Source organism: Narcine bancroftii, chromosome 1 (assembly GCF_036971445.1).
Source record: "Narcine bancroftii isolate sNarBan1 chromosome 1, sNarBan1.hap1, whole genome shotgun sequence".
NCBI lineage: Eukaryota > Metazoa > Chordata > Chondrichthyes > Torpediniformes > Narcinidae > Narcine > Narcine bancroftii.
In genome coordinates this window covers 373554590-373570548 of record NC_091469.1, presented here as the reverse complement: position 1 = coordinate 373570548, position 15959 = coordinate 373554590, and the positions used below count along the sequence as shown (strand labels likewise).

The 15959-nt window shown below is 35.9% G+C and overlaps 1 protein-coding gene across 2 annotated transcripts in view; it reads left to right on the top strand.

Annotated features, from left to right (window-relative positions):
• nkd2b (NKD inhibitor of WNT signaling pathway 2b) overlaps positions 1 to 15959 on the top strand; it is a 172662-nt gene that overhangs the window by 103955 nt on the left and 52748 nt on the right. The window lies entirely within an intron of this gene.

The window sequence follows — 15959 nt, the reverse complement described above, 5'->3', positions numbered from 1 at the left end:
TATAATCTGTATCCAGTCCCATGAGTTCTTATAACACCTTAAGAAGCATCCTTTTAAAAGGGTAAAAGGACAAATAATAAAATCCACCAGCTCTTGCTTATTTATTCTGTTAACTGCAACCACAAAAATCTCTAACAGTTTTATCAAATATCATTCCCCTTTCATATATGCTGATACCCCCCTGGATAAGGGATTCCTCTGAGCACTTGTGGCTGAGAGACAGTGGCATGCAGTTTTAGACGGAGAGTAAAGTCAAGAGGGGAAGTTAAAGAAGAAATACAAGGAGGAAAGGGAGGGAGTTACCTAATTTCATGTCTGGGGTAATTTTGTTTTCAACTGGTGACATCATTTCCGGCTCCAAAACAAAATTTGGATAACTGAGGATTTCGGATAGTCCAATTTCAGATAATTGGAATTGTACTGTATCTTCATTCGGCCAGATGTTACTATAACTGGGCTTCTGATTAAAATGAACAGACAGGCTCCTTCACTCCTTCTGAAATAATGAAAGCTTCTAAAGCAAGATGGTAACAGTATAATGTAGCTTATTCAGTTATTACTCATTAAAGTAGATTTGGATCATGTGAGGAATATCTCTGTGGACTGAATTAAAATATAGCTTTTATCATATAATAAAGAAACACTTTAACTTTGAAGAAACTGCATGAAGTTCTATCTTTACTTGAAAGTGAATACCAACCAGGTTATAAATTGACTGGGAATTTTAAAGTACTGTATAAAGTGGATTGAAATCTGGTTATGACCTTATTTTTCATGTGTATACTTTGCCAGAAGCTGAGCTGCTTTACTTCCTTTCACTATGGGGGATAGTAGCTGAAAATGCTTTCTGCTTTAAGACAACCTTCATCAAAATTTACTCAAACAGTTTTATTTAATTAATGGCTTTTTATTGGAGTGTGCAGCATTCAAAAGCTCCTCCTTTGTCCCGATCTTCCAAGCGAATTGAATCCATTAGTGTTGCATGCTTGCCAACTATTATATTAGAGCATTGTTAACCTGCAGTTGCACAGTGCCCTATAACATAATACCACAGATATCTTCTTAAAAACTTCACAGACACTGTGAAACAGATTTTGATAATGAGTCACAGCCTGTTAAATGTAAGGAACATTGAAGTGGGGAATTTACTTTTAGGGAAGGACTTGAAGCCTTGGCAAATTGAGGTGGGGAGGAAAACTGAAGGGGGCCACAAGTGTGATGACATTGATACCCTGAAAGTCTTAAAAACAGGGAAGATTTCAGGAAGGGATGGATTTTGAGCCACCAGTAAGAATTTTAAACCTGAACCAAATGACAGTGTAGGCCAGTGAGTGAATGGAACTCTGATAAAGTCGCAAAACTGAATCAGCAATGGTATTTCACATGAGCTCAAATTTACAGAGGATGGGAGGCCATCCGGGAGGATTTCGAATCATTCACCCCTTCCACACAACTCCTATTTAATTGCTGTACACGTCGCAGAAGCAAAGTGTCAAAGGAGCACCTGTTTTGAGCCAAAGGATTCCACTGGAGTTGGTGCCAAAGATTTGTGAATGCATACATCAACAGATCTTTGCCAGTTGTAGTTATTACCTTTAAAAGCCTCTGTGTCACAGATGAAGTGTTTTGTGACTACTTCCTCCAATTATCTCTCTGAAGGGAGGAGGCAGCCCCAGGTATGTTAGGTGTTGTACATTCTGCCGCTGCCTTGAACTGAGGCTAATGGTTACCATTTTCTTCTGCTCCCTCTTGCCTTGTGATGGCTTTCAAATCCCACTGTGGAGAAGCCTGAGAGCTGTCTCCCCATAGTCCGTGAAATTCTTTCTTTTTAAATTATTTTTATTGATTTTAATAAAGAATTTATATGAATAATACAATTCAATCAAATGATGATAGCTACACAAAAGTAATAAAACATTTAGTACATCAAAAACAGATATAAATTGTAAATCCTATCCATAAGGTGGAGTTGATGTGAAATGGTCTTGCTTGAGGACAAGATGTACTGTCGAGGGCTTTGCTTTTGTCTGAAATGATTGGGAAACAAACAAGATGATTTTCAGGGATGGCACTGTTGTTTCTGCTGTTTAATCTGTGAGGGGTTGGAGGATAAAAGTTGTGAGGGGGAGTTTAGCTTCTTGGTGGGGAAAATAATGGACAGATGTTGATACTAGTGATAATTTATTGACAATGTGCATGTACAGAAATATGAATTCTTTTTACAGCCAAACAGATGCACAAGATGCACCAAGTCCAATAGTATCAATTAAATTAAAACCATACACCAAACCGAAAAAGACAGCCAGTGTAAAAGCAAAGATAAATATTCACAGTTGCAGTTAGTGAGAAGAAACAAAATGTGATGTTTCAATGGTGCAGGTAGATCTTTTGGTGAACCCAGAGCCTCCTGTGGTTCGGGTAGAATGGGTGGTTCAAACCTCTGGTGATTTTTTTCAAAATGTTCTTGAATGTGGAAATGATGGTCTTCAGGCTTCTGTACCTTCTCCCCAATGGTAGCAGTGAGATATGATTGTGCACTGGATGATAAAGGGATCCTTCAGGATGGCTGCTTTCTTGAGCAGACTCTTTCATGGATGTCTTCAGTGAAACTTGGCATCATTAATAGAATTAGACAGAGGAGTAACGTGATGGAGTAGTGGACGGTCGGGAAAACCAGCCCTCTCCTGGGTAATAGGAAAAAAAGTTAGGAAAAAGCAAAGCATAGCAGAAATAGTGTGCAAGAAATAGAAAGAGACAGAGAAGAGAAAGAAAATGGCTTCCAAAAAAGTTGCCGGAGAATAAGGAAGAAGGCCTTGCCTGCAGGAAGGAATAGGACACTGCGATGACGAGGAGCGCCCGACCCTCAAGCTCAGTACCTGCCCTCCAGTGTTGCGACCCACCAGCCGGTACACTACAAAAATGGCTCTCGGAGGCAAACAAAAGTGCGCAATCAGAGGAGAAAGAGGACACCAGTGGGAGGGTGGCTCAGCAGAGGAGCGGGCTGTCACAGACCGAGCAGCTGAGAGATGCCTGACACCAGGGCTCTCAGCTGGAGGATAAGGAAGACAGCAGAAGATGGTGTGACAAAACAGACGTGGAAGACAGACGGAGGGAAGTTTGACAAGAAGACCAATGTCAAGAAGCACAACAGACGAGCAGCCCAAGAGGGGAGGAACAGCACCAAGAGGCCCAACAAAGAGATACAAGCAGTTCATCAGGAAAAAGAGAAGAGACACAGCCGCAAAGAAGAGAAGAAGAAGACACAAACACAAATACAAACACAGAAGAAGAGGAAGAAGAAGACCAAGATCTTCACAGAGAAATAGAAGGTAGAACTGATGGACAAAGAGAAATAAAATGTAAAACTGATGAACAGAATAGAGATAAAGTCTTTTTTGAAGAACAAATGAGATCACTAAAAGAATGGTCATATTAGAGTTTAATGCAATTAAAAGAAAAATGAAAAAAACAGAAGATAAAATGCAAAGGTTAGAACTGGTAATGACAGAAATAGGGAAAAGAGTTGAGAGTGTGGAAGAGTGGGAAAAGGCTGTAGAAATGGAAGGGAATGACTTGAGAGAAAAATTGGAAGAAAGTGGCAAAAAATTAAAGAGACGCAAGGGTTGTTATCTCAGAAAATTGATATGTTGGAAAATTATAGTAGGCGAAACAACATAAAAACAGTGAGCCTGAAGAAGGGTGAAGAAGGCACAGACATGAAGGAATTTGTAAAAGGATGGATCCTGAAGGTCCTGGGAACGACAGAAATGTAGGAAGAAATGGAAATAGAAAGGGCACACAGAGCATTAGCTCCGAAACCATAGGCACATCAAAAACCAAGATCCACCTTAGTAAAATTTTTGAGATATATTACAAGAGAAAATATACTGGAATGGGCAAAGAATAAAATTAGAGAAGATAATAAACCATTGGAATACAAGGGTCAAGAAATATTTTTTTACCCAGACATAAGTTTTGAATTCTTAAAGAGGAGGAAGGAATTTAATACAGTGAAATCAACTTTATGGAAAAAAGGTTACAAATTCATATTAAGACATCCAGCCGTGCTTAAAATATTTATACCCGGGGAGCAAAACAGACTGTTCTCGGATCCAGAGAGCGCAAGAATTTGCAGAACATTTGCAGGACAGGAAAAGAGATGAAGAGATGTAACAAGAATGAAGAACGGCGATAAAGTATATATTAAGATGTAAAAACAATGTATATGTAAAGAACTAAAGAGGGGAAACAGAAGGGAAGGAAGGGAATAAAGGGGGGAAAGAAGAGAGAGAGCTTTGTTATATGTGGTTTTTTTTAAGTGTTTTCTGGAGAGGGCTGGGTAGAGGGGGAATAACCGTCACTGGAAAATCAGTTGACACTGCGAACAAAATCGCAACCCAAATGAAAAGGGGAGTTGTGGTTGCCAGGCAAGGGGCATGGAGCAACTCAGAGAGGGGGTGAACTTTTGGGGTTAAGGTATTAGTGAATGTAGGAACTGTGGGAGTACTTTATGTCTTAAATGTGTTTTTTTTTAACTTTATTTATTTGTTCAAAAAACAAATAATATATGACATATGCAGCAATTAAAGATAAACATGAACGTTTTTTTTATATATAGAAAAAAAAAGAACCTCCCCCCCTTCAGCCAACTCTCCTAAGGAGAGCCATAAAAAAACAAAAAAAGAAAGAATATTAAAGAAAAAGTTAAATATACATATTAAAATCTAATCAATATAAGTTGAAATGTAAATATTATGAGTATAACAGCCACTTATTAATAAAAAATTATAATTATCATGCAAAACATATGTAATTTTTTCCATTATTAAACAATATTTCATCTCATTATTCTATTAATACCAATCATATTTGTATCTTTCCACGTACTAGCAATACATTTTTTCGCTATGGATGAAGCTAAATATACAAAAGCAATCTGGAACTTATCTAATCCCAAACCTTTCAGAGGTTGCAAACTACCCAATAAAAATACTGTTGGATCTAAAACTATTTTAATCTTGTACAGGTATTCTAAAAACGATTGAATTTTCTTCCAAAAAGAATGTATATGTATACATAACGAAACAGCATGAAAAAAAGTTCCAACTGTATCACCACATCTGAAACACAAATCTGATTCATGAAAACCATATTTTTTAAAATTTTTCAGGTGTCAAATATAATTGATGTAAAAAATTGTAATTAATCATTGCATAATGAGCATTTATTAATCCAGTTACACTATCATAACAGATATCTAACCAATCATCTTCAGAAAAATTAAAACCAATATCTGCTTCCCATTTACTTTTAGATCTATCCCAACCTTTTTTATCCATACCATCCTGTAATATTTGATACATAGATGAAATATAATCCTTCTCTGATACCTTCATAAGAAAAGTCTCAAATTTAGTCATTTTAGGTAAAATCATATATTTTACCAAAGATTGAATTTGATAATAAAGAAATAAAGAGTTCTTATCAATACCAAAATCTTCCCTCTCATCTGATTAAAAGATAAAAACTTATCCTCTTTAAAACAATCTCCCAAATTTTTCACACCTTTAAATCTCCAATGCAATAAACTTTGATTATGTATTGAAAAAGAAATAAGTTGATTATTATACAACGGAGTCAAAGCCGATAATTTACCTCTAGAGCCTATCATTTTATTTTTCTTTATCCATAACTTCATTAAATGTTTTAGTATAGGCACATTATATTGTTGTAACAAATTTATATTCCATCTGAACAAAAATTGATGTATTTCAAATTCAGAAATATTTGCCATCTCAATTTTAGCCCAACTAGGAGGCCGTACCAAATCCATCAATGAATTAATAAATTTAAGTTGGGCTGATTCATAATAATTTTGAAAATGTGGTAAACATGGTCCCCCTAACTCATATTTCCAAGTTAATTTATTCAAAGCTACTCTCGAAAATTTACCCCTCCATAAAAACTCCCTAACCATTTTATTCAAATCTCGAAAAAATTTTTTATCAAGTAAATACGGAATAGATTGAAACAAATATTGTATATGCGGAAAGATATTCATCTTAATTGTATTTATCCTACCCATTAAACTAATAGCTAAATCTTTCCATTTAATCAAATCAGTTTTAATTTTTTTTCATTAACCGAGCATAAGTTAATTTATATAAAGATTGATAATTAACATTCAAAATTATACCCAGATATTTAATTCGATCAGTCCACTTCAAATTAATAATATTCTTATAAACTGAATAATCTCCTTCACTTACCGGTAATATTTCACTTTTTTTCCAATTAACTTTATATCCAGAAAGACATCCATATTGTATTAAACACTTCTTCAAATGCAAAAGTGACTGAGCTGGATTTATTAAATACACCAATACATCATCAGCAAATAATGGGGTTTGTCGTTGTCTCGCATTTTGCACTGCAAGTTGAAGTATTACTTCTCTGTCCAAATAACTCAAACATCAAATTATTACCGGTCTCGGTGGTTGACCAGCTGAGGGTGTTCTTCTTAAAGCTCTATGGGCTCTTTCCAGTACCAATGCCCCAGAGAAAGATTCTTGCCCTAATAGGGGGTCGCTGCTGGTCTCCCCCGCATCTCGTTGTTTTTTCATCAAATCACGAAGAAAAGCGATTTCTTCAGATTGAAATGCTACCTGATGCATTTGCAACAATGGAGTCGTCTTCCTGTGTGCTCCCTCCTTTGAAATCAAAAGGCTTTCCAAATCGGGGTCCACTTCTTGGGAACACGCACCTTCTTCCGGAGAACGGGTAATTCCAGCACCATCCTTCACTTGGTGAGCAATAGACATTTTTTTTTCAGCTCCCACAGGCAGTCTTTGAGGTTTAGATAATGAAGAGATTGATCCTGGGGCTGTATCAAGTCATCTAGGCCCCAAATCTTCAGCACTTCGAAAATGTAACTTCTTCTGCACTTGAGGTTTAATCTTTTTACCATTAATGGCCATAATAATTCCTTAATACTTTCAACTAAAAATTAAAAAAATTAAACTTGAAAACAAAGAGTTAAAAAACGGGTACTTAAAAGTCTGGCCAGAAAGGTCGAGATTACACGTCTAGACTCTACGCCATCTTGCCATGCCCCCCCCTTAAATGTGTTGTCGTATATTAAGAGTAATAAGAGAAAACTAAGAGATGAAAAGGGGGAAAAGGGGGATGGAGGTGGCAAAGTAGTGGAAAAAGATGTGGCCATGTTGAACTATATGACTATAAACATTAATGGAATACATAACCAAATTAAAAGGAAGCAGCTACTAAATTTATTGAAGAAGGAAAAAAATAGATATAGCTTTTGTGCAGGAAATGCATCTAACTGAAGTGGAACATAATAAACTAAAAAGAGACTGGGTAGGACACGTAACGGCAGCATCCTATAATTCAAAAGCTAGAGGTGTAGCTATACTAGTTAACAAAAATGTACCAATCAAAATAGAGGAGGAAATAATAGATCCGGCAGGGAGATATGTAATGATAAAGTGTCAGATATACTCAGAATTTTGGAATTTGCTCACCTAACCATGAGGATCAAAAATTTATGCAGGATATTTTTTTGAAGATTGCAGACACACAAGGAAATATATTGATAGGAAGGGATTTTAACCTTAACTTGGACCCAGTGTTAGATAAAGCTGGACAAAAGACAAGTAAAAAGAATAAAGTAGCCAAATTTATGGTTAAGTCAATGCAGGAAATGAAACTTGTGGATATATGGAGGAGGTAACACCAAGAGAGAAGGAATTTTCATATTATTCGAGTAGGCACAAAACTTACTCAAGGATTGAGTATCAAGTCATTACAAACGTACACAAGGTGGAGAAGAACATAATGAAAACAAAGCTAAAGTATTATGAACTGAGAGAAAAAACACATAAAATATTAGCCTGGCAACTTAAAACAGAACAAGCTAAAAGAACGATACTGGCATCAAGGAAAAAGGACAAACAAATTACATGTAATCCAACAGAGATTAATGAAAATGTTAAGGAATTTTATGAACAATTGTATCAAACTGAGAATGAGGGGAAAGATGATAAAATAGAGGAATTTTTAGCTAAAATTGAACTGCCGAAATTGCAAGAAGAGGAACAAAACAAACTAATAAAACCATTTGAAATAGAGGAAGTACAGGATATATTTAAAAAGCTACCGAACAATAAAACACCAGGAGAGGATGGGTTTCCAACAGCATTTTATAAAACATTTAAAGAGTTATTAATTCTTCCTCTCCTGGAAGTAATGAACCAGATAGAAGAAACACAAAACTTGCCAGATTCATGTAAGACGGCAATAATTACAGTAATACCAAAGATGGGGAAGGATCCGCTAACATCAGCATCATATAGACCAATATCTCTACTTAACTCAGGCTATAAGATAATAGCAAACTTATTAGCAAAAAGATTGGTCGATTGTGTACCTAAAATAGTAAAACAAGATCAAACTGGATTTATTAAGAAAAGACAATGTCTGCAAACTTATTAATCTAATTCACACAGTTCAAGGAAATAAGAAACCAACAGTGGTTGTTGCTCTAGAACCAGAAAAAGCCTTTGACAGAGTAGAGTGGAATTACTTATTTAAAGTATTACAGAAATTCAATCTACCAGAAAAATATATAAATTGGATTAAAGCATTGTATAATGGACAGTTGGCAAAGGAAACAGTAAATGGATATGTATCGAGTCACTTTAAATTAAGTAGGTCAACTAGACAGGGATGTCCACTATCCCTTTCATTGTTCGCTTTAGCAATAGAACCTTTGGCAGAACTGATAAGAATAAAAAATAAAATAAAAGGGATAAAAATAAAGGAGAAGGAGTATAAAATCAGCTTATTTGCAGATGACAGAATTAGAGGTATCAGTAAAAGAATTACATAAGAAATTGAAAGAATATGGAGAAATATTGGGGTACAAGATCAACGCAAATAAAAGTGAAGTGATGCCAATGTGTAACGCGGATTATACAGAATTTTAAAAAGAATCACCATTTAAATGGCAAGCACAAGCAATCCGATACCTAGGGATCAGGTTAGATAATAACTTAAGCCACTTGTACAAACTAAATTATCAGCCACTAATAAAGAAATTGCAGGAAGACTTAGAACAATGGAAAGAATTACCGCTAACGTTGATAGGGTAAACTGCATTAAAATGAACGTGTTCCCAAGGATACAATACATATTTCAAACATTACCAATTCCCTTAACAGAAAAATTCTTCAAGGAACTAAAGAGAATAATAATGAAATTCTTGTGGAAAGGGAGGAATCCAAGGGTAGCGTGAGATAAATTAGCAGAGAGGTATAATCAAGGTGGTATACAGTTACCAAATTTTAGGAATTATTATAGAGCCGCACAATTGAGATATTTATCAAATTTTTACCAGACAAAGGAAAAACCAGACCGGACTAAGATAGAACTAGATAAAATAGGGGACAAGGTACTGGAACATATACTTTATAAGTGGGATGAAAAGCTGGGGCAATATAAAAACTCACCAGTACTGCATCATTTACTTAATACATGGAAGAAGATCCACTTAGAAAGGAAAAAAAACAAATGATCAATTACCAAAATTACTATTGACGCAAAATCTGCTAATCCCTTTTAGAATAGACAACCTTTCCTTTAGAGAGTGGGAGAGAAAAAGAATCAAAAGAATAGAAAACTATTTTTTGGGAAATAATTTATTAACATTTGAACAGTTGAAGTACAAATATGGAATAACTCATGGTACAATATTTGCATATCATCAATTGAAAGCGTATTTAAAGAATAAATTGGGAAACAGCTTGAGATTAACTGAAGGAAGCAGCTTTGAATACGCGATTACAGACACAATGATAATCAAAAGATTTATAACCAACATGAACATTCAGCTGCAAGATAAGGAAAATGAAATAAACTATAAACCTAAGCAGAAGTGGGAAAAGTATCTAGACATAAAGATAAAAAATGAAGTATGGGAAAAATTATGTTCTGGAACTATGAAGAATACAATAAACACAAGGTTATGCATGATACAGTATAATTGGTTATACAGGGTATATATTACTCCACAAAAATTAAAAAAATGGGATTCAACATTATCAAATAGATGTTTTTGCTGTAAGAAGGAAATGGGAACAACAGTACATGCATCTTGGGCATGTACGAAAGTAAATACATTTTGGGAAGAATTAAATCAAATACTAAATAAAATTACAAAAAATAACATACCAAAAAAACCAGAGATATTTCTTTTAAGTAACATAAGAAGTAGAGAATTAGGCCTCAAATTGGATAAAGTGCAAAAAAAACTCATGATAGCCTTAGCGATAGCAAAAAAATCTATAATGTCAACTCGGAAAATGGAACAGAGCACGAGTATACAGCAATGGTACATGGAAATGAATAAATGTATTCCATTGGAAAAAAAACATAATTTAAAAAATAAAGTCAAAATGTTTGAACAAATTTGGGAACCATACATGGAACATATCAGAGAGAGCTTGCCTACGACCCCCATCCCCTAAAATGAGAATGAAAATGATAAGAAGACAAAATGACTAGATTCAGTGTGTAATAAATAGATGACACATTTTTCTTGTTTATTTTCCTTTGTGTGAAAATATTGTTTTATGGTTTTAATGTATTGTATATGTTGAATATTTATGAGTATTGGAGGGGGGTGGGTTGAAGGGAGGGAGGGAAGGGGGGGGGGAAAGGGGAGAAAAGACCACTGTGTAAATTTAATGAGATACGTTTGTACATATTTTGGTTGATATGGTTCATATTGTGAAAAATAAAAAAAATAATTAAAAAATAAACTAAAAATAAAGGAACAATATGACCAAAAAAAAATAGAATTAGACTTTCTTCAGTTTTGACCCAGAAGACTGTGAATTCAAGTGACACTCCAGTGAAATGTGCTTGGAGCTCCACTGCATCAATGCAGCTTTGTAGCTAAGACATTTATTAGCATCTGCCCACAGCTTGATGTAAATGTTCTGCAGCATTACTTAGGAAAGGTTGGGGAATTTTCCTTAAAACCAGGGATAAATCCAATGGGGATTTTGGAAGTTAAATGGGGCTAGGAAGAGAACACCTTGCTTAAGATGCTCTGGGTACATTTAAATGTATTCAAACAGGCAAATCTGGAGCAAGCCAATAGACTCCATCCATTTTTCATTATCCTTTAATGTTTTATATGGAATTTAAAAATCTATAATTTATGAAAGAAAATAAGGAAGATGAGAAATAGAAACAGGAGTGGGCCATTTGGCTCCAAAACATTGTTCTGCTTTTCGTAAGGTACTGGCTTATCTGATTTTGTCTTAGGATTTATCTTCCTGCCTGTTCCCTTTGACCATATTACTGATTTTTGGTCTACATTGGAGTCCTCTTTGACTTTATATGTATTCAGATTCCACTCCTCCCTGAAGCATAGAATTCCAATGATCCATAAACCTCTTGAGACAATGAATTGATGCTCATTCCCTTTTTAAATAAGGAGAAACATTCCCCTGGTGTCCACTGCCATCGGTCTTCTGTTCAATCGATTACTCTCTTTTTTCCAGACTTCAAACTGCTTAATGTTTCTTAACAGAACCACTTCATCCCAGAATTCAACCAGATTAACTTTAAAGGTAGTTTGTCATACTTGGGTGTGGTCTCATTAATGCCCCACAACATACGGTCACCATGGGACCCTTCACCAATTGGAACATTTGCCTTTCTCGTTACTTGCTAGCTTCATACTTTATTTATAAGGAGACCCAAATTATCTGTACTGCAACATTCTGTATTTCTTCTCAATTCAAACAATATCATGCTTTCCTATTTTTTTTTTACTTTGAAAGGATTTTAAGAACACATAAAGGTTTGCTTGAATTCTGTTAGTTTGCTCATGTTTTCATTTTTATAAAATAACATCTTTCTTCCGGAAACAAGTGTGGAACATGTGCCAGGTTGTTGGAAATGAAACAGTGTTAACAGAGCACACTAGTCATCTTAGTCAAAATTTCAACCTATTTAAAGATTCTTTCCTTGAGTCGATGATTTCCAGCCTTCTCAAAATTGTAGCCTTGCCCAGACTTCATATCCACAAGGTTGATGTGCTTGGGCATCCCTTTCTCTCCCTCTTCCACCTTTTCCCCACTTTCCCCTCCCTCTCGCGTTGCCACTCCTCTCTCTTTTCTCTCTTGCATTTTCGCTCTCACTCTTTCTTTCACTGTCTTGCTCATTCTCTCTCTCGTTCTCTTTCTCAAGTGCGATGTCTTTGTCAATCTGTTGACTGTAATGAGTAGCTCATGAAATTTGCCTTTCCTGCAGGAAGTGTTGGACAAAGCTCAGTAGTGTTTCTGGCTGCTTGGGAATGCAAAGGGCAGCTCTTCCGCCAATGGGAGTTGCTGTACTTCTTAGGCTGAAATCACCTGGTCCTTTTTATTCCCCAGTTGAGTGATGACAGCTCCTCGGTAACCTGACACCACTTGAAAGGCTGGAAATGGTAGAGTTGAAAGGAGATTGTTGGTGACATTACAGAACTTGAACTGTCAGCTGCCTCTCTGATTTTTTTTGTTGTGTATGTGCTAAATCAATCTGAGAGGTCATCTTCAAAGCTTCATTACACAGTATCCTTCCTGAATGAAACCCAAGTCTTGACTTTGGATGATTGATTTGTGGATGAGATTATACTCTACTACTTTGAATGAAGCATGTGGGGCTTTCTTGTCACAAATATCAAATAAGACAAAGGTGGGAGGTTTATTTAAAGAAGGAATTTAACACAAACTTTAAGTTCAAACAGTACAGGGCTATTTTTACCTTCTAATTTTTTTTTAAAAGAGGGATGTCTGCACTATGCTTGTTAATGTTTAAATGGAGAGCTGTTTGTAGTCATGGTGCAGTGAATCAGCAATCTGGATTACACTATCCTCCACTGCTTTGGTTGACTCTAAAATAAAGCAGAACTGCACAGACTGCCAGCTTATCTTGACTAGTAGAACTTGGGTTTCTGTATTGTGGCATTGTGGATTCAAGCCCCACTCGAAGGACTTGAACACTAGCTCCAAAAGTACTGAACTCTTTTGAAGGAATCATTCAATCAAGGTGGATGGTGGTCGGTGCAACTCTATTACAACACCAGTGACCCAGGTTCAAATCCGCCTGCAAGGAGTTTGTATGTTCTGCTTGTATCTGCGTTTTCTCCGGTCTCCTCCCACGTTCCAAAAATGTACAGGGTTAGTAGGTTCATTGATTACATGAGTGTAACTTGGCTGGAAGGGCCTGTTACCATGCCACATCTCTAAATTTAAAAAAGAAATTGGAAGTCAGATCTCTTGCTTGGATGAAGAAGATACATTGGCAATTATTTTGAATAACTAGGCGAGTTACCTAGGACAACTATGAACTTTTCAACTTTATAAATACCTGGAGGAGAAAAGGTACAGACTGGATCAAGAGCAAGGGCCTGGAACTCATTGGAGAGCCAGAAGTAGCACGAGCCATATGAGTCCCTTCTCTGTTCAGTTCTGTAATAAGTACAAGTTTGTGCATCATAATGCAGGTTTTGATGTAAATAAGGATGCACCACATGTCCCATCTCTGTTTGATCTGCTTCTGCTGGGAAATATTGCATTCATTAAATATGTCTGTGTAAATACATGGAGCTTTTTCATCCTTAAAAATTGCAAAGTACAAGGAAACTTCTATGGTCTCCTCTTCAGACTGGCTTCTTCCGTCAGTATAAAACCTGATCCCGAGTGCCATTGGACCACTGATAAAATGACCTGTTTTAATTTGCTGTTCACCACCCTAAGCCAAACATGAGGTGCATTGCAGTGTCTCTGCAAAATTCCTAATAACTTCGTGAATGTTATTATCCAGTCATTAACAAGCATTCTAACATAAATTTACCAGTGTCAAATTCCAGATCTTGAAAAGTTGATCATGACCTTTTCCAAATATATTGAGGAAGGGTTCAATTTCCAACATTTGGGGTTGAATGTTTGGGATTCCATAATCTAATTCTTAACTCGTGTTAATTCTTACCCAAGTATTGGTAAGCTGCTGGGGTTGAGGGAGGAAGACAGTTTTAAAGATGTGGGATCGATTGTCTCTATAAATTTTTAATTCCTCTTTGAAGATGGTAGCAAGACTAAATGCTGCCCGTTTACAGAAATGTGTAAGTTGAGTGTAAAATAAAATCTGCGTCATCTGTTAGAATTTCTAATTGATGGCAGCTGTGTTGGTAGATTTGAAAACTCTACACTTCTGGTGGGATAAGAGACTTAAAGTTTGCAGGCATGGTATATGATTTGCAGAGATTAAGTGTGCTGAAGGAAAAGAGGGTGCGTGGGAAAAGTGGAACTTCCTTAAGAATTACAAGGGCAAGGTTATGGGGGCTGGAAACCTTATTTCCAAGTGGCTGGCTGTATTTAAACAAGTCACTGGTGTTTGTCAGTAACCAAGTCCCATTAGAGGTCAGAAAAGGAGATTAAGGGTTTTCTCAGATTTCACTGGGTAGTTCCAGCTCTGCAGGCAAGAATAATCAATTGTATGATTTGCAGGTGCAAGTTGTAATGCAAAGGAAAGTTTCAGAGTTCTGTTCCATAATTCTCTTTTGCTCAATAAGAAAATGTGCTTTGAGGATATTAACTTTTAAGCCAAAAATGTGAATTTGGATTGAGATTCTAAATGCAGAAAAGAGGAATGGAAGGATGTGCTGAGAAGATGGAATGAATTGGGCTAAAAGGAGACCATGATCAGTAAAGTGAGCCTGTTTTGTTTTCTGTGAATAGGATTGTATAGAGATTAAGGATTGGCATTTTCTTTCAGTCTGATCCATTAATTCTGCATATTTTGTTCTTTGTTCCATAATTGGTGAATATTTTACTCTGTTTCTTTGCTATTTGTTCCAAGAATGATTACATCACTTCTGGGATGGATTCTATACAATTTTTACTTGTAACCAAATCACCTTAGTTATCTTATTTCAAAGAGCAAGCTCATCTAGGGTGCATTAGTTCACCTATTCAACAGTGCAGTCTAAAATGACATCATACCCTGCAACAACTTTAACCAAGTACATTAATATGGGACATCTGCTAGATTTATTTTTACAGAAATTGAACATAAAGTTTTGGTGGTCTTTCACTGAGCTAAATGAAGAGGTACTGGGACAAATGGCTGAAAGATTATTTCAATAAATGGACTTTAAGAAAAATCTGAAAACAGGTGGGGATGTTCATGCAGTTAAAATGTTGGGCAATGCAGGCTAAAATTAGATAAGATTTACATCCACAAACTTTATAGACAACCATCATTTTTCTGCATAGAATCATGAAATACAAATACCAGTTGTTGATATTAAACCTGTCAAATGTTGTAAGGACTTAATTAGAATATGATGTCTGCTTGCCTTCAAGAAAGTCATGTTAGTGTGGAGAAAGTATAGATGAAATTTATTGAATTGCTTTGTGAGTTGGAAAGACTGAGTCCCTTTCATTAAATCAAAGAAGGTTAAAGGGAGATCTGCTGGAGGTGGTTCTCAAAAGGGGGAAAAAAATTAATTCTGCTGCTTGGTGACAAGGGAACAGAATGTTCACTAAAAGAATAAAGATAAGAAATTGTTCATGTGGAGGGTTGAACCATGAAATTTAGTTGTTGGGGCTTGGACTACCTAATCAGAACAAGCAAGAAAAGTGGATGTGCATTCAAAAGCGAAGTGCAAACAAAACATTGTAATTTAGACAGAGTTGATAACGATGAGAATGCAAGTGGGAAGGTCAAATAGTTTCCACCTTCATAGTACAGTCTTACATGAAGGATACAAACATAGTATCGTAGCAAACATAGCAACTTCACTACAAACTGTCAATGAAGTTGCCCATCTATATTTATCAGCTTTTCCTTTTAAAAATAAATAAAAGGATACTTGAATTGTTACG